The following is an 18721-nucleotide window of genomic DNA, read 5'->3' as shown; positions in this document are numbered from 1 at the left end:
TTAGGAAATTGTGATGTAAGTCACTGTCAATTGTACAGAACAAATGAGTTTTGAATACCATCTGCATGGTTACTTTAGCCGAGAAAGTGGATTGCCTCTCAGAAGTCCCCAGAGTCTACCAAAGCTTTCCCTTAGATTTCTCAGATGCTTTTTGCCAAAAAGAAGGGGAAATTGGAGACCTGACATATACAAACTGAAGTTTGACATAGTTTGTAAGTGTTCATTGGCCACTGCACAAAAATGTCAAGATTTACTGACTTGTTACTTTAATATAGTTGGCTTTACTGTCATCCCCATAGGTGTAAAGAATAGTCCAGAGACAGTTTAAAAGCATTTGGCAGCATAGCTGAGAGCAAGCAATCACCTTCAGCTATTACTGGGGTACTAGTACTTCTTTACAATGATAATAGAGAGCTATAGGAAAGAAATAATTTTTAATGTATGAAGTTCTACATTTCTGAATTCATTAGCTGGGCAACAAGGAGAAGAAGAGACTGTTGTTTTTGAGAACCTGTCCACCCTAATATACATGTGTTGCCTTTTTTTCAGAAAATGTTTTCTGTTTGACTGCACAGAAATAGAGTGGTGTTGAGTATCAAAATTACAGTAGAATCACCAGACCTGTAATTTTGAGGATAAAAGGAAGCCCTGTATGGGGAAAGGGTCTGAAAAGAACTGCACAGTTTTCTGAATAGAAGAAGGAATATCATTTCCCTCAACCCTGAAACATCTCTACTACATCACTGAGTATCATTAGGGCCAACATGCCTCTTATACCAATGTCTTTAGCAACTTTCTACCTGCCCTTTGGATCCACCCCCTCTCCACCTTCCCAACATCATGCTCTCCTCCAGTTGGTCCAAGTTCTTCTGGGATCTCACCCATGCTGATTTATTCATTGCTCTCAGAATATTTTCTCCCTTTCTCCTCTTCCTCTTCCCCCCATTTAATCTCCCATTTTCTCCATGTGAATATTTTTACTAAATATCTTAAAGGGAGAGTTCAGTCATATGATTAAACCAATCTACAATAAGAAAATGTTTTTTCACCTACATGACTATTTCATCAGTAAGATTTCAGACAGAGCAGAATGGGTAACTTTTTTGACTGTCTTCCCTTCAATCATACCACACTGCCTACAAGGAAAAAAGAGAAGTTCCTAATGTAGCTCCCAAGAAAAGAGGTTTGACGCACAAGAATCATTTCAAGCATAATCAAAAGACCATCATCAAATGAAGTTCTAGAAATTGCCTAGAGAATGGGAGAAGAGAAGGCTTTAGGGTGATATAATGCTATTCTCAAACCTAGGGAACTTACCTAGACAACCAGGGCTAATTTCTGCTTGAGGACAACCAGACTAGTTGATGAAGGCCAGCTACTATGGCAGGACAGATCAAAGATTCCAAGGGGGCTGGAAATGATGTACCAGATTGCAGCCAGATGAAGGGTTTATCACTCATGCTTTGGTGGTAGGTCAGAGCATCCATGGAAGTAGACCATCACATCCTGGAAGGTCTTCCTCAGAAAAGTTTAAAAAAAGATGATGAGGAAGGGACAGAGTACTAGCCCTGGAGTCAGGAGGACCTGAGTTCAAATGTGACTGCAGACACTTAATATTTGCCTTGCTATGTGTGACCTTGGGCAAGTCACTTTACCCCACTGCCTTGCAAAAATCCCCCCCCCCAAAAAAGATGAGATTTCTTTTCTCTAAATTGAGCTGAATTGCACATTTGTAGGGAAGAGGTAGGATTCTGATATGTGATATCAATTGTGTAGAGAACTCCCAGCCTGCAAATTCCTTCTACCAATGCAGATCTACAATTTATACAGTCTTAAAGAGTTGCCTAGGCCATAGAGAATTTAAGTAACTTTCCCAGGGTCCCACAATCATCATGTGCAAGAGATTCGAACCCAAAGCCTCATTTCTTTGAAATCAGTTATCCAATAAGTCAGACTGCCTTTCTGGCCAGCATATAATAAACACTTAATAAATGGTTATTGAATGGAAGGCAAGGGGTTAGCTGATATAACCTCAAGTGTCTCTACTACTGTTGAGAACTTAACATTTTATCTTCACCTGCTTTTCTTGCTACCACAAGTTTGTTCAGTTAATACTTCCCTTTTGCCTATCAGTATTTCCTCCTGTGTTTACAGCAAAAGTGAGCAGCTTTAACTGGGAAGCCCTCCACCTCTCTTCACATATACTGAGGGTATTGTATGACCCACAGAACCACTTTATGTCTTATAAATAGATAAAAACTTGCCAAATGTTTCATGCCAATTCCATTAAATTGCTTCTTAAGAAGTTATTTCTTGAATGTCTGATTTTCTGTAGGCTCTGACTCTTTTCCTTTGGAATGAACCCATGCAGGTAAATTTAAAATTTATAATAAGTAATGAATTCCAATTCTCTCCTGGAAGGAGTAGTTTCCTGACTCCTATCTGGACTAATGAGGCTAAAGCAAGAAAGGAGGAGGCTGTTTCCTGAATGCTGAGACTCCAGAATGAATTGCCTCAGAACCACTGACACAGTCCTTTAGTGAAGAGCTCTGGACTTTGCTGCTTAGGCAAGGAAGATTAAAATAGTAAGGGTTTCCAATGGAGTATTTAACAAGAGAATGGTAAATTGATTGTATTATAAAGAAAGGCCAAAAGTTGGGGGTGGTGTACCTGGACTGGCAGACACTAAAAAACTGGCTTCAAATCTTTACTCCACCTGTAATGTGAAATTCCATTACCCCATCCATTAACTAGACAACAAATGTATTGAGCTCCTTTCTATGTGCTAAGCATTTGGGGGGATAAGGAACAAATTTATAAAACATCATTTCAGTATTCAAAAACTCAGCATTGCATAATGGGTAAGAGTTTGGAATCAGGAAAAGCAAGGATTCAAATCTCTCCTTTAGAAATTTACTAGCTGGATTTAACCTCTCTTAATCTAAGTGCAAAATGGGGCTAAAAAAATATATCAAACTCAAAATCCATACACTAATGAAATCATAGACCCAGTCTTTATGCCATATTATTATTATTATTATTGTTATTATTGTTATTATTATTGAAGAGACAAGACAAAATATAAGAAACAATGAGAGAACAACAAAATACAACTAATATTTAAATGTTTAATTGCATTGTGCAAATTTAGGATCATACAATTTAGAGTTGAAGGGTATTTTAGAGATTTGTCTAAGGGTCAACTTTTTTTGCATGTCATGAATCCCTTTAGCAATCTGGAAAAGTTTATGAATCCTTCCTCAGAGCATTGTTTATAAATACATGAAATAAAATATATAGTATTACAAAGTAAACCAGAACTTAATGAAAATAAAGATGCAATTTTTGCCCAACTAAGTTCATGGACCCCTTGAAATCTAGACATGTATCTAAGGGAACCATGATCCCCAAGTTAAGAATGCCCAATCTAGCTCCTCATTTTGTAGGTGAGGCAACTGAAGCCCAGAAGGAAAGTGACTTGCTTAAGATCATACTACTAACTAAAGTACCAAAGGAGTTCAGAGAAAGCAGTGAGGGCTGCAAAAAATCAGAAAAGACTTCATAGAAACCAATTTTAAACAGAAGGACTAAGATTTGGACAGGACAAAGGGAAGGCAGTTGAGGGTAGGAGAATACAATGAGCCAAAAAGAAGAAGCAATAATGAGTACAGTGAGCCAGATCCAGGATCCCAAGCAGAGCTTTATGCTCCCCAGGAAGAGAAATACCCCCTCTCTCAAGAATTTCATGGGAAAGATGATTCTAAGAATCATACATTCCAAGTCTATTGGGAAAAATATTGCTTGGGGACCTGAAATTAAAATTTTTGCCACTATATGCTGTCCAGTGAGTTATTTACTAAATTTTATTCTACTTTATCTTTGAACCAGAAGCTTTTTGCCTCAGGCTATGAAAAACTGTCATTTCCCCTAAAATAGTTTGAGGAGAGGTCATCCTTTCTGTAGCTGCCACATTCATCCATTATATTTGAAATGCATTGCTCTCAGTATCTGAAATTAGGTTTGTCAGGAAACGTGGGAATCTGTACGATCTCCCTGGTCACATTCAATTGGAAAATAAATATTTTTTGGAGTCCCTGTGATTGTGGGATAATTTTATTAATAACATTTGTGCTGCAGACATCCAAGTGCTGTCTATCTACAGGGTCTTGAGCCTTCCTTTTTACATCCCGTCACTGCTCCAGATTCCTCCAGGAAAAGTGTTTAAGGTTTCTCCCATAACCTTGACAACCCATCCTTAAGTGATGAGGTATTGAAGTGACATGAGGATGAGGAAAATAATCCTTGTCCCAGATTGCTGCAGATCACTAATAATAAGAGAAATGCAAATCAAGATGACCCTGCAGTTTCATCTCAAACCCATAAGTCTTGCAAAGATGAGAAAAAAAAAAATCAACATCAGAGTAGCCTGAGAAAGACACACATGAATACACTGTTAGAGGAGCTATAACTTGGTCCAGTCACTCTGAAAAGAAATGTGGAACTATGTTTAAAAAAGTCACTAAAATATCCATATTCAGATATCCCACTCCTGAGCAAAAATTTCAACAAGGTCAAAGAAAAAGAAAAGTCCTATGTAGAACAAAATATTTACAGCACTTTTCTTGGTCTCAGAGAAATGGAAAAAAAATCCATGGGTATCAAATGGTTTATCAAGCTTTGATATGAGAACAAAATATGAGATGATGATAAATGGGAAGAATTCAGAGAAGCATGAAAAGACATATCAAAACAAGCATTCAATAAACAGAACCAAAAAAAAAATGTCTAGTTATTATAATGACAGCAATGTAAACTTTAGGAACAACATCCAGAAAGTGAAGACCATCCAATGCTAACTACAGAGATTCTTCCTAAAGGAGAGTTAAAGAAATGCTTCTTTGAAACTTCAATGCACAGTAGGGATCATCATGGGTGGTGAAATAGTTTTCACACTTTCTGACAAAAGTAATGTGTATGTAGGTTGGTTTTGCTGAATTTTCCTTTTTTCTATTCCTTTAAAAAAATTTTGCTACAAGGGATGGCTCACTGGACTAGGGAGATGAGATAGACATATTCTAAAACCAATGTGAATTAAAACAAAAACATCAATAAAAAATTAATGACAACTTTCCTTTTCTTTTTTTCTTTTTCTTTTTTTTTTTTGCAAGGCAATGGGGTTAAGTGGCTTGCCCAAGGCCACACAGCTAGGTAATTATTAAGTGTCTGAGGACAGATTTGAACTCAGGTACTCCTAACTCCAGGGCCCGGTGCTCTATCACTGCACCACCTAGCCGCCCCCTTTCTTCTTAATAGGCATTATAAGATGCAATATAATAGATGCAAACACAATCAAATTTAAAATACTTTTATTTTAATGTGCAACTCACACGTGAACCAAAAGACAATATTTACTAATGGTATATCACTTGTTATTTATATAGCAATTCAGCAAAGGCTTTGCTAACACAAAGTGTGGCTTTGAGCCTCACCACTAATGGGTGCCATTATCCCCAGTTTATAGATGAGGAAACTGAAACTAAATTACTAGCATTGGATCAAACAACTAGTCAAGTTAATCAACAAAATAAGCACAGACTCTAATTGGGGTCATTGTTCTATTTATTATGCCAGTTAGGCTGCTGCTCTAGTTCAGTTGTTTCCAGTTGCTTCCTACCCTTAAGACCTCATTTGGGGTTTTCTTGGAAGAGACACTGGAATCGTTTGCCATTTTCCTCTCCAATCCATATTATAGACGAGGAAACTGAGACAAACAGGGTTTAGTAACTTATTCAGGGTCATATGGCTAGAAAGTGGCTGAGGTCAGATTAGACTCTGATAGTCTTCCTGACTCCAAGCCCTGCATTCTATTCACTTCACCACCTAGATACCCTTAAGCTGTTGTTCTACTAGGGGAAAACCAACCAGATCACTCTTCCAGTGAACAGTTATTCATTTGTCCAGCATTATAAAATTTTATACATTTTCCCAAATTAATCAATATCCCTTTTCTCCCTCTCCTTGACCATTTAAAGATTAAATGAGATCATATTTGTTTTAAAAGGGGTGAGGGAGGTAGGGAAGAGGGGTTTTGCAGAATGCCTGATAAGTAAGCACTAAATAAATGCTTATTCCTCCCTTCTCCTTTTCCCAGTGACTTTGTGGGAATAAATATATTTCTCCATATGTATTTATTCACATCTCTGACAAATACTTCAAGTCACTGGCATCTTCTGAAGACTTTCTACCAAGGCACTAAGAGAAGGTGTCAAGATCTGCTGAGGTAGAATAACTATGAGGCTAGTGTCACTGGGCTGAAGAATACATGTGAGGTGTAAGAAGTCTGGAAAGGTGTCTGGGTGGCAGGGAGGAAGACAGGTTATGAGGGACTTTGAATGTCCAACAGAATTTTTTTCTTTGATCCTGAAAGTGATAGGGAGCCATTGGGGTTTTATTGAGTTGCTGTGTGTGTGTGAGTGTGTGTGTATATGTATCCCTACTTTATGGATGAAGGGGGAAAAAAAGACAGAATGGTTCAGTAACTTATTCAAGGACACAGAGTTAAGTGTCTGAAACAGGTTTGAAACTCATCTTCTTGAGGCTATCAGTCACTCTATCTACTATGCCACCTGGTTTTTGCTAACCACCTTCCCATTTTCGCCCTTCATTGCACACAAATCCATCCTGTCATTTCTACCTTCATGAAATGTTACACATGCCTCCTCTCCTCTGACCACCCTGGTGCACCTCATATAACTGAACTATTGCAATAACCTAGTGGTGGTTCTGCCAGTCACAAGTATCTTCCCACTCCAGTCTATCTTTCATGTATTGGTCAAAACATGAGACCAAAAGTGTCACACACACACACACACACACACACACACACACACACACACAGCAACTCAATAAAGCCCCAATGGCTCCCTATCACCTTCAGGATCAAAGAAAAAATCCTGTTGGGCATTCGAAGTCCTTCATAACCTGTCTCACCCCACCACACACAACCCAGACACTTTTCCAGACTTCTTACACCTCACATCCTACTATGTATTCTTCAGCCTAGTGACACTAGCCTCATTCTTCAAACAAGACACTCCAATTCCTGATTTTGGGCAACTCTAATGACTGTCCCCTCCTTCTCCCCATATCTCATCTCTGCATCCTAGATTCCCTGACTTCACTGAAAAAAATTCCACCTTCTACAGGAAGTCTTTCCCAATCCCCACCCTCTTTTTTTTTGGAGGGGGGGGTTGGTAATTTAGCCAGAATCACACAGCTAGTAAATGAATGAGATTGGATTTAAACTCAGGTCTTGACTCAAGAGGCCATGCCTTCTCCACCTAACTGCTACCCAGATACCCCCACCAATCTTTTTTAATTCTAGGACTTTCCCACTTTTGATTATTTCCCAATTTACCCAGTACATAATTTTAGGACCTATTCATATGTTGTTTCCTCCTTTAGATTATGAGCCTCTCAAAATCAGGGGATGTTATTTAATCTTGCTTTGTATTCTCAGCCCTTAACACAGTGACTGGAACATAGTAGATGTTTAATAAATGTTTATTGACTAATTGGACCATTCACTATTCCCTGAATATGAACTATATTTTCTCACTTTGAGCTTCTGTTCATGCTGTTCAGTTTATCTGTGATTTCTTTTCTTCCTTCCTTCTTTCCCCACCCCCATCCCCATTTCAGAATGTTGAAGTCTATCCATCCTTCAAAATGAAATGCAGTAAGGACTTCTGTAAGAGTTGCCTTATCGGCCAGTCTCCTATTTATTACATTTTGTATGTCTCTTATCAGCAATTCATCTGTAACTTATGGCTTTAGAGAGCTGCCTGGAGCATTGATTAAGTGAACTGCCCATGGTCTTACCCTATCTAAAGCCATTAATTCTTTCTGGGAAAACATTATGTTAGGTGAAATGAAGTTACATGGGGCAATTGCTTTCACTGGAATAATGTCACATTATAAATGGGTGATTGGTCAAATGACATTTTAGCACATGGTTCAGGAGTGTTTTACAACATTTTTATGGGGCTTGGTCATAACATATTATAGACTTTATTGTGAAACATTGGTCAGATTAATGATATGTGAGCTATGTCTATAAATTAAATTTATTTGGAGGATCAAAGATTTAAAGCTATGAAGGTACAACAGAGGATATCTAATCCAATTTCCTACCCTCCCCATCTTAGAGACCCAAGATCACTGGAACAATAAAATTCAGAACCTAGGTGTCAGAGACAAGACTAACAACAGTACCCTATTCAGATCTCACATTGGGATGAAATGAGGCATTCACAAATCATTCAACCTTTACAAAGGAAGGTTTATTTTACCCTAACACAGCAAGGATATGCAACGAGGATAGAATGGGACTTGGTTTCTTTGTACTTTTCCCCCAACCCAATCTCCACCTAGAAATGTATGATCAATAGGCCATGAAGTTACAGTGGCTTGAGTGATCTTAGGTGCCCCTCAAATCTCAGAGTCCCAGACTCCATTAGGCTGGCATTTTTTATAACTTTAGCTGAACTTGCAACAAAGAAACCAAGGACAATCAGATCCCTCAGGCAGCTTTGGCTTGGGCCAACCCATGTTTGGGTTATGTGGCACAGAAGAAGGTTGAGTCAAAAAAAAGTTGAAGCCAAGCAGGTTCCATAAATAGTTTTGTCTTCTTTTAGTAAAGTATCCCCAGGTTGTGTGGGTAGAAGAAAAGAAGTTCTGTCTGGGAAATACTAGTGCTATTGCACAAGGTTTGAATCCAGACCCTTTGATTCCAAAATTAGTACCACAAGGCTGATTCTATCTATCTCCCCCATTAGACTGTAAACTCCTGGGTTCTGGTCTTCTCTGTCACTAACTCATGGGGTATATGTGACTTCACCTTGCTAGATTTAGATGATCATCTAGATCAACTAGCTCCGATATTCTATGATTCTAGATTACATATCTTAAACATTGTTATATTCTCTATAGTACCATGTTTTCTGGTGAAGGATTCACTAGAGATTCCTTGATTCGTCAGCCATCCTAGTGAATTTATTATAGAATTTGCTTTGTTAAAATTCCATTGAAGCATCTTTAATGAAATAGTTATCTGGCAAGGTATAGATTTTCTACCGTTAGACTCACTTCTCACCTTCATTCTCTTTCCCCAAACACTTATTACCCTAGCTAAAGGGTAATAAAGGTAATAAAAAAATTTCAGTGGAAAAAGTTGATGACCATAGAACAATCATCTGCTTCTAAAAATATGAATAATCAGAAATTTTCTCTCAAACATCACTACCATAGTACACACACACACACACACACACACACATACACAAACACGACATACATCAGTGATCCTTCAAATATCTACTTCCAATCATCCCACAGTTTGTGATGTTGGCTTCAAAGAAAGACCAGGTGAAGGACTTCAAAGCATTTGAAATTCCATTTTGTGCGATCCTTAAAATGCTATTCCAATGTGAAGACACTATTATTACAGGGAATAGTGACCATTTCCTCAAGATCCAAAACACTGATGAAAAAATAAGCTCAGATTCAAGTACTCCTGATAGGCAGTTCCCTAAACCACAAAGACAACGAGAGTTTGCCCTCTCACCTACAAGGTACTGGTGACTCAAAGCTACCTAGTGTGATGGGGGGGGGGGGGGGGGGGGCCAGAGAAAACTGCGGATTGTCCTTTCCAGCCTGGTCACAAATCACAAGAGTTCTGTGACAAGTGACAGAAGCTTTGTCATCAAATGTGAAGGACTTAAAAAAAAAAGGTATAAGAGCAAAGGCTCCACTGAGTAGCCTTTGCTACCTAAGAGTTCCAGGCTCTTTTTCACTTTTTTGTCATTGAGGAATAACCAATGTTCTCTCTCTCTCTGTCTCTCTCTGTCTCTCTGTCTCTGTCTCTCTCTCTCTCTCTCTCTCTGTCTCTCTCTGTCTCTCTGTCTCTGTCTCTCTCTCTCTCTCTCTCTCTCTCTCTCTCTCTCTCTCTCTCTCATACACGGACATACAGACACACACACACGAGATGACGAGAGCCGACCCAGGCTGTGGGTCCGTGGGTCCGTGGGTCCGCTGCCCAGGCGCGGGCTCTCCCCGGGCGCCTGCTTGCCGCTGAGAGTTGGGGTCCCGGCACCTCCGCCCCGCTGGGTTGGGGGGCGCGGGGTGAAGGCTAGCCCGAGCCACGGAGGGGGCTGCGGGGAGCCCGGCGGGGCGGGGGTGGCGCGCGCCCCTCCGCGCTGCCCGCCACCGGGGTCAGCCAAGCGCCCCGCGCGGCCCCCGGCGCCCCCGACCCCTCACTTGGGGGGCTCTCAGCCCCGCGCGCCCCCCGCAATCTTGCCGAGGGGAGGCCGCGCACTGCCCGCGCCGCGCCGGGTGCGGGGCCGAGAGCCCGAGCCGGCGGACCGCGGGCACCGCGGGGCCGCCCCCCGCCCCCCGCCCCCCGGGGCGGCCGCGCCGGCCGGAGTCCGCTCGCGGGGAAACTTTCCGGGGAAGTGGGCACCGGCCGGCGCCCCGCCCGCCCGCGCATCCCGGGCCCGCTCACCTGCCGCGGCCGCCGCCCGCCGCCCCGCCGCCCCGCCGCCCCGCTCCGGGCCCCCGAGGCCGGCCGCCCCGCGCTCCTACCTCGCGCCCGCGGGCCGACAGCTGGAGGCGCCCGGAGACCGCAGCCCGCGGCGCCCGCCCGGCCCCGCCGGTCCGACTGTGCCCGGCCTGCCGCGGGGGCGGGGACTCCCTGCGGGCAGAGGCGGGCAGAGGGCGGGGATTCCCCCGCGCCCGTGACGGAGGGGCCCGGGGCGGGGCCGGCGGGGGCCGCCTCGGCCCTGCCCGGTGGGGCCCGAGCCGGGCGCCCGCGGTGCCGGCCCGGGAGCGCCCTGTGCGGGCGTCGCGGCCGCCCGGGCCCGCGGGGAAGCGCCCCTCCCCCGCTGCCAGCCGCGGAACGCGAGCTCCCCCCGCGGCGCGTGCAGGGGGCGCGGTGCCGGCCGCAGACCCCCGACCTGCCGGCCAGCACCCGGGCGGGGGCGCGCCTTCTTTTCCAAACATGTGTCAAGCGAGTCTCCAAGTCCCTTCTGTTCCGCCTGCGCAGGGCGGGAGGACGCTAATAAACAACGCGTCTTCTTTATTTGGGGGGGGAAACCCATCTCAATGTTTTTGCAAGTGTTAAAACAGTTTATTTATTTCCACCAAGTCCTGGATTACGAAGTGCCGACTGATTTTTTAAAGCCCAAGTTATTCTCTTGGGGCAGGAAAGTCCCTTGGATAAAAGTCTCGCATTAGAGCAAAGAAGGCCTGGGTTCGAGTTCTGTCCGCAATACATATGGACTGCAACCGGGGGCAAGTCATGAACTTCTTAGCATCCCCCCCCCCAAGCATCACCCAAAGTGTTGTGGTAGGAACTGGGGAAAGTGTCGGTGCTGCTTGTGTGACCTTGAGCAAATCGCAAGGGGCGGCTTCAGTCCCTCATCAGTGAAATGAGGAGTTTGGACTTGATGGCTTCTGAGGCTCCTTCTGGGGAGATTTATGATCTCATGACTATCAGTTGCAGCAAAGTTGTCCATCTGCATTGCCATAGCATGGTGGTTTCTGGTCTCCAATCAATCTTACACACACAGATTAACTTCTTAATATACAGCTTGATCAAATCACTCTTCTTCTCAAAATACCTCAGTGGCTCACTATTACATATTTAATACCTTCCCTATAAGAGCTCATATTTTTCAGCATATTTTCCCTTCCCTAAAGTATATTATCCCTGAACCCTTCCTCCCATCCAGTCATCAGTCCCTACATGTATCACCCAGAACGATGGTCTTGATATCTCTTTTCCTTGGCATTGACTGTCCCTCATAGCTGCAATTTGTTCCTTCCTCCTTCATGAAATCTTTCCATTGTCTTCTATTCATTTTGCATTTTATATATTGTCTCCCATATTTGAATGAAAGAGCCTTGAACTTCACTTTTGTCTTTGCGCCTGATCTTCCTAAATAAATGTTTGTTGACTTCGATTTAGAAAAAAAACTTATATCTTATTGTCTGATCTTACTATCTCTTATACTTTATGTTTCTTCCTTAAGGATATGATTTCTCTCTCATCACATTCAATTTGGATCAATGTACACCATGGAAACAATGTAAAGACTGGCAAATTGCCTTCTTGGGGGTGCAAGGAGGGTAGTAAGATTAGGGGAAAAACTGAAAAATTCAAAATAAATAAAATCTTTAAAAAATAATAATAGGGGCAGCTAGGTGGCGCAGTAAATAGAGCACCAGTCCTGGAGTCAGGAGTACCTGAATTCAAATTCCACCTCAGACACTTAATAATTACCTAGCTGTGTGGCCTTGGGAAAACCACTTAACCCCTTTGCCTTGTGAAAACTAAAATAATAATAATAATAATAATAATAATAATAATAATAAATGTTTGTTGACTAATTGACTCTCCCAAACCAAATTTCTGTGCATTGAAGTTTTTCCATTCCAGGTTAAACTTATATGCCCCCTTCTCTATGAAATATCTCCAGATCTGATTACTCTAGGTAAGTGTTCCCCAAATATTTCTCATAGCACTCTGACTCATTTTCCCCACCACATTCTACCTTAAACAATATTTATTAGATTACATGTCTTTTGTTTTTGAAGATTTTTGGTTCCTTGAGTGATGTATATGTGTGATATATATATCTTGTGAATCACATACCAAATAGTAGACTTTTAACAAATATTATAGTAAATTACTTCAGTAGAAAGAATAATTTGAAGACTATTTGCATCTTTGTGAAGCAATAAAATCAGTCACAGAGTTTCTTTGCTTTAGGGGGAAGCATAAAACTTTAACCATACTCTTAACTAAGTCATCTAGACCCAAACAACACAAATCTACCATCACCTTCGCACAAAAACTGCTATTGAAAAGGTATTGTGTATATTTTTATTTTCTTTATTTATTTTGATCCTCATAACAATCCCATGAGGAAAATGCAAGTATTCTTATTCCCTTTCTACAGTTAAGGAAAGTCATCCTGAGAGAATGAGACTAATATGAAAATAAATGGCAACTTGGGAAATAGGGACTTAAAGGTCTTCATTTTTTTTATTCTCAAGTCAAATATTCTTTCCACAGTCCCTTTTTGTGAAGTAAAGTTTCTGTCATTAAATGTTGGTTACCATGACACTAATTAAACCTCATATCTTTGCTAGTTATATAGCTGTGCCATAGAATTCAATAAAATACCTTTTTGGATCAAACAATGTATGGCTATTACCTCTCTCCTTAAGAGGTAAAATCTTATTTCTGCTGACCTGTTTAAAATACCTCTAGCCTCAATCATTTCTCACCTAATATCAAGTAGATTTTTTTTTTTTGCATCTCTTTGCTTGCTAATAATAGCTCACTTCACCAGGGGTCAACGGAGTATATGGAAATTGCTTTGCCCTTGGATTTTTCCCCATGGAGAAATCTAGGTAGCTAAAAGCATTAATTTTCCTGTGTCTGAAGATCAAACAGCTTCCTCCCCACAAACTCAACTACACCCGAATACCCTATTTATAAGAAATGTGAAGCTTTCTACTTCACTGAGGCCATCAGATGGGAACTTCCTTATCTCCCCTCCTCCAAACTAAAAGCAATCCTCACCCTCAAGAAACATGACCATATTTTTTACTGACTAATCTTTGCCCTTGATTTATCTCCTTTTTTTAATCTCATACTTTCCTCTGATGTCTTCTCTTCTGTCTACAAAAATACCTGGGTCCCCTTAATGCTCAAAAAAAGCTCAAAAAAAATGCAAACAACTTTCCCTAGACCTTCACCTCTGTTTTTACCTATTTCCCCATCTGTAAAATGATGATAATAATCTACTTTAAAGGTTTGTTGTGAAGAGCAAATGAGATAACTAATCATTGTAAAGCACTTAGTAAAGTCATATAGTAAGCACTGGTGATGGAAAGTCCCACATAACAGCTATTTTTATTTTTATTATTATCATTTTAAGCACAATATCTTTCATAAACTGATCCAATTTTTTCTTGCTCCTCCCATTAGACTGTGGGCTCTTCAAGAGCAGGGACTAGATTTTTGTCTTTCATTGTTTCCTAAGTGATTCATAGTGTCTGGAACATAATAGATGCTTTAAAATGCTAGTTAGTTGACTGATTCCACTTCAGTCAAATTTGTTTTTAAAATTTTTTAAGGGAAGTTAGGTGGTGCTGTGGATAGAGCACAGCCCTGGACTCAGGAGGACCTGAGTTCAAATATGACCTCAGACACTTAATAATGTGTGACTTTTGGCAAGTCATTTAAACCTCCCTTAAATAAATAAATTTTTTTTAAAAACTGTCTAAGTTCTTTAAAAGCTTCCCACATTCTCACAAGTCATTCTCTCAGTGGTTTTGCTACACATCACCCTATGCTAAGACCCATGCTAAGATTACCAGTGACCTTCTCATCATAAAGTCCAATGTTCTTCATCATCTCTGGAGCATGCTTGATCCTGCTGATAACCTCCCCTTCTGGATATTTCCATGCTTGGTTTCATATAGAACTGAATGCCCTAGTTTTCATCTCACCTCTCCAACTGTTCCTTCTCTTGCTCTCTAATGCTTCCGGGATCAATTACAAACTGTTCCATTTGGTATTTAAAGACCTTTTTACAATCTAACTCCAGTCTAACTTTCCAGACATATATATTTCTCCTTTTTACAGGCTTTAAGGTCCAGCCAGTCTGTACTTCACGCTGTTACTTACACATACTATCCTATTTCTTTCCTCCATGTCTTTGCATAGGCTATCCTCCCCGCCCCCCAAAAAATTTAAGATGCACCCCTACTCACCATTAATTTCTGCCTCTTGGAATCCCAACCTTCCTTCAAAACTCAGTTCAAGGTCATTTCTTCTGTATATAGGGTATCCCCAAAAATCTTAGGACAGTTTTAAGCTTTAGTAGCTTAAGTATAATTAAGCTTATAATTTCACATGTACATGTTGTTTCCCCTAATAGATTGCAAGTTCCTTAAGAATTGGGATTGTTTCATTCTTTCGATCAGTAAGTCCTGAATATGCCAAGAATGCCTCAAAGTAAAAGGTTTTTTTGTTTTGTTTTTTGCAAGGCAAACGGGGTTAAGTGGCTTGCCCAAGGCCACACAACTAGGTAATTATGAAGTGTCTGAGACTGGATTTGAACCCAGGTACTCCTGACTCCAAGGCCAGTGCCTTATCCACTTCACCACCTAGCCGCCCAAAGTAAAAGTTTAATAAATGTTGATTCATTGATCTTTTACATTAGACTTTTTTAGATTCCCTCCTCCAATTTGTCCTTATCTCCCACACGTTTCCTTGTATTTACTTTGTATATATATTTTCTATCTAATTATTTGTATACAGGTAGTTTCCCTCAGTACCCTAGGAGGGTTACCTACTTCCCTTCATCCAAGTTTTCTACCTCTGGCTTTGAGAATTGCATTCAATTCTACACTACCATTAAATTTCCCTGTGGTTCCATTCATCAGCCCAATGACTTCCCAGACCATAACTATTCTCCCTGTTTATCATATAGGTTGCCCCCCCACCTTTAGAATGCAAGCTTCTTGAAGGTTTCTTGCTTCTTTTATTTTTCGTCTTTTTATTCTCAGTGCCTAACACAAAGTTTGAATACTTGTTGATTGATTTATATCTTTTTTCTGACTCATTCTACTTTTAGTCCCTTAAATTGGGTATTTCCAAAGTACAAGTCTTTGGCCGTTTTCTCTTCTATCTTCCCTCCTTTTGACAATCTTATCTCCATGACTTCAGCTATCACTTCTGTGAAAATGATTTCCAAACGAATATCTCTAAATTTCAGGACCCTGGTTGATTCAGAGTGAATTCAAACAGCAATTGTTTCTGTTTTGACCAGAAACTCTAACGTTCTTACCCTCCCAGATTGATTTTTTTTTATGCAAAAGAGGCTCTTGGCTTTTTTTTCTCTTACCTACAATAAAGACTGAGATAACCCTAAGGGTCTTAACCTCCCAATAATTTTTTTTCCTTCTCTTTTGGAAGTGGTCATTCTTGGCCTCTTGGCTTCATTTCTCTTTTACCTAACCTTAATAAAGTATAAGAGATAGAAAACTTACATAATAAGATAATGGGTTTTTTTTTTTTTCTAAATGGAAGGTAATAGTCTTTGGTCTATGTTCAAACTACACAATTCTTTCTCTGGATACAGATGGTATTCTCCATCACAGATAGCCCAACATTGTCCCTGATTTTTGCACTGATGAAATGAGCAAGTCCATCAAGGATGGTGATCACTCCCATGTTGCTGTGAAGGTGTACAATGCTCTTCTGCTTCTGCTTGTCTTACTCAGTATCAGTTCATGCAAATCTTTCCATGCTTCCCTGAATTCCCATCCCTCCTGGTTTCTTTTTTTTTGTTGTTAATATAACTATTTATACATTACTAAAATATTCGTGTTTAAGAGTAAACATAATACCCCCCCAATAAAATATAGAATTTCATGAGAAATAAAGTAAAAGAAAGAGAAAAAAAAATGTGTTTCAGTCTGTGTTCTGATACCATCATCTCTGTCTCAGGTGGATCACATTCTTTATCATAAGTCCATCACAGAAGTTACTTCCATATTTTTCAACAGTTGCTGTTGCTGATTGTCCTTCCCTCCATCCATTCCTCCCCACTCCCATATATTATATTTTCTCTCTCCTTTCACTCTGTCCCTTTTCTAAAATGTGCTGTAGGGTAGCTGAGTGGTGCAGCAGGCAGAGCACTGACCCTGGGGCCAAGAGACCCCAAGCCTACATACCACCCCTGAGACTCAGCAATCACCCAGCCCCATGGTCCTGGACAGGCCACCCAATCCCAGCCCCTTGCAAGAAGTAAAAAAGAAAATGGTTATATCTGACTGTTCTCTCCTATGATCTACCCTCTCCTCTATCACCCACATCCCTCCTTCCCCCTTTCCCCCTTCTCTTCTTTTTACTCTAGATGTCTATACCCTATTGAGTGTGTATGCCGTTTCCTCTCTGATGAGAGTGAAGGTTCCTTCATTCCCCCTCACCTTCCCCCCTCCCATATCATTGCAAAAGTTCATTGTGGGGACAGCTAGGTGGCGCAGTGGATAAAGCACCGGCCTTGGAGTCAGGAGTACCTGGGTTCAAATCCGGTCTCAGACATTTAATAATTACCTAGCTGTGTGGCCTTGGGCAAGCCACTTAACCCCATTTGCCTTGCAAAAAAAAAAAGCCTTAAAAAAAAGCTTTTATATGAAATATCTTAGCCTATTCCACTTCTACTTTCTCTTACTCCTAGTACATTTTCCTTTTAAGTCATTGACTTCATTTTTACAATATCTTCTATCTTCAGATTCAGCTCTCTCCTGTGATTCATCTATAAAAGCTCCTTCTACCTGCTCTATTAAATGAGAAGACTCATATGACAATTATTAGTATCATTTTTCTATACAGGAATACATGTAGTTCATCATCATTAAGTCCCTCAAAATTTACCCTTCTCCTCCACTCTCTATGCTTCATCTGAGTTCTGTACTTGAAGGTCAAACTTTCTGTTCAGCTCTGTCATTCCAACAGGAACATTTGAAATTCCCGTTTCACTGAAAATCCATCTTTTTCCCCTGGAAGAGGATATCAGTTTTGCTGGGTAGTTGATTCTTGGTTGCATTCCAAAGTCTTTTGCCTTCTGGAATATCATATTCCAAGCCCTATGAGCCTTTAATGTAGTTGCTGCTAAGTCCTGTATGATCCTGACTGCAGCTCCATGATATTTGAATTGTGTCCTTCTGGCTGCTTGTAATATTTTCTCTTTGATTTGGAAGTTCTGGAACTTGGCTACAACATTCCTGGGGGTTGGGGTTTTATTTTTTTTGGATCTCTTTCTGGGGGACATCAGTGGATTCTCTCAATTTCTATTTTGCCCTCTGCTTCTAGGATATCAGGGCAATTTTCCTGTAGGAATTCTTTAAAAATGAGGTCAAGGCTCTTTTCCTGATCATAACTTTCAGGTATCCCAATAATTTTTATATTATCTTTCCTGAATCTGTTTTCCAGATCAATTGTCTTTTCAATGAGATATTTCACATTTTCTTCTAATTTTTCATTTTTTTGGTGTTGAAGTAGTGTGTCTTGATTTCTTGCTGTCATCAGCTTCCTTTAGCTCCATTCTACATTTGAAGAATTTGTTTTTCTCAGAGAGCTTTCTTATCTCCTTTTCCATCTGGCCAATTCTGCTTTTTAAAGCATTCTTCTCCTCAATAATTTTTTTAATTATTTTATCTATTTGACCTAAGCTGGTTCTTAACATGTTATTTTCTTCAGCATTTTTTGGATCTCCTTGACTAAGCTGCTCACTTTGTTTTCATGTTTTTCCTGCATCTCTCTTATTTCTTTTCCCAGTTTTTCTTCTATCTCCCTTACTTGGTTTTCAAAATCTTTTTTGAGTTCTGTCATAACCTGAACCCAATTTCTATATTTCTTGGAGTCTTTAGATTCAGAAGCTTGGACTTCCTCATCTTCAGATTTAGTATTTTGATCTTCCTTGGGATCATAGGCAAAAGTATTTGCCAATGGTCTGGTTCCTTTTTTTTTTTTCTGTTTACTCATTTCCCCAGCCTGAGCCTGGTTTTGGGGTGCTTCCTGAGCTTTTGAGTTTTATTGAGACACCCCCACAAGGACTTCAGTATGTGAGACTCTGACTGT

The 18721-nt window shown here is 40.7% G+C and overlaps 1 protein-coding gene across 6 annotated transcripts in view; it reads right to left on the bottom strand.

Annotated features, from left to right (window-relative positions):
• PDZD2 (PDZ domain containing 2) overlaps window positions 1-10700 on the bottom strand; it is a 511304-nt gene extending 500604 nt beyond the window's left edge. For 4 of the 6 annotated variants that reach the window (XM_074207985.1, XM_074207983.1, XM_074207981.1 and 1 more), the window contains exon 1: window positions 10642-10700. The gene's annotated coding sequence lies outside the window, so the exon portion shown is untranslated. Of the gene's footprint in view, window positions 1-1317; window positions 3017-10641 lie in introns of those variants that run through there. The other 2 variants (XM_074207986.1, XM_074207982.1) reach the window with 2 other exon arrangements.
• Window positions 10701-18721: the final 8021 nt, after the last annotated feature.

This window comes from Macrotis lagotis, chromosome X (assembly GCF_037893015.1).
Source record: "Macrotis lagotis isolate mMagLag1 chromosome X, bilby.v1.9.chrom.fasta, whole genome shotgun sequence".
Lineage (NCBI taxonomy): Eukaryota > Metazoa > Chordata > Mammalia > Peramelemorphia > Peramelidae > Macrotis > Macrotis lagotis.
This window is presented reverse-complemented; position numbering and strand designations above follow the sequence as displayed.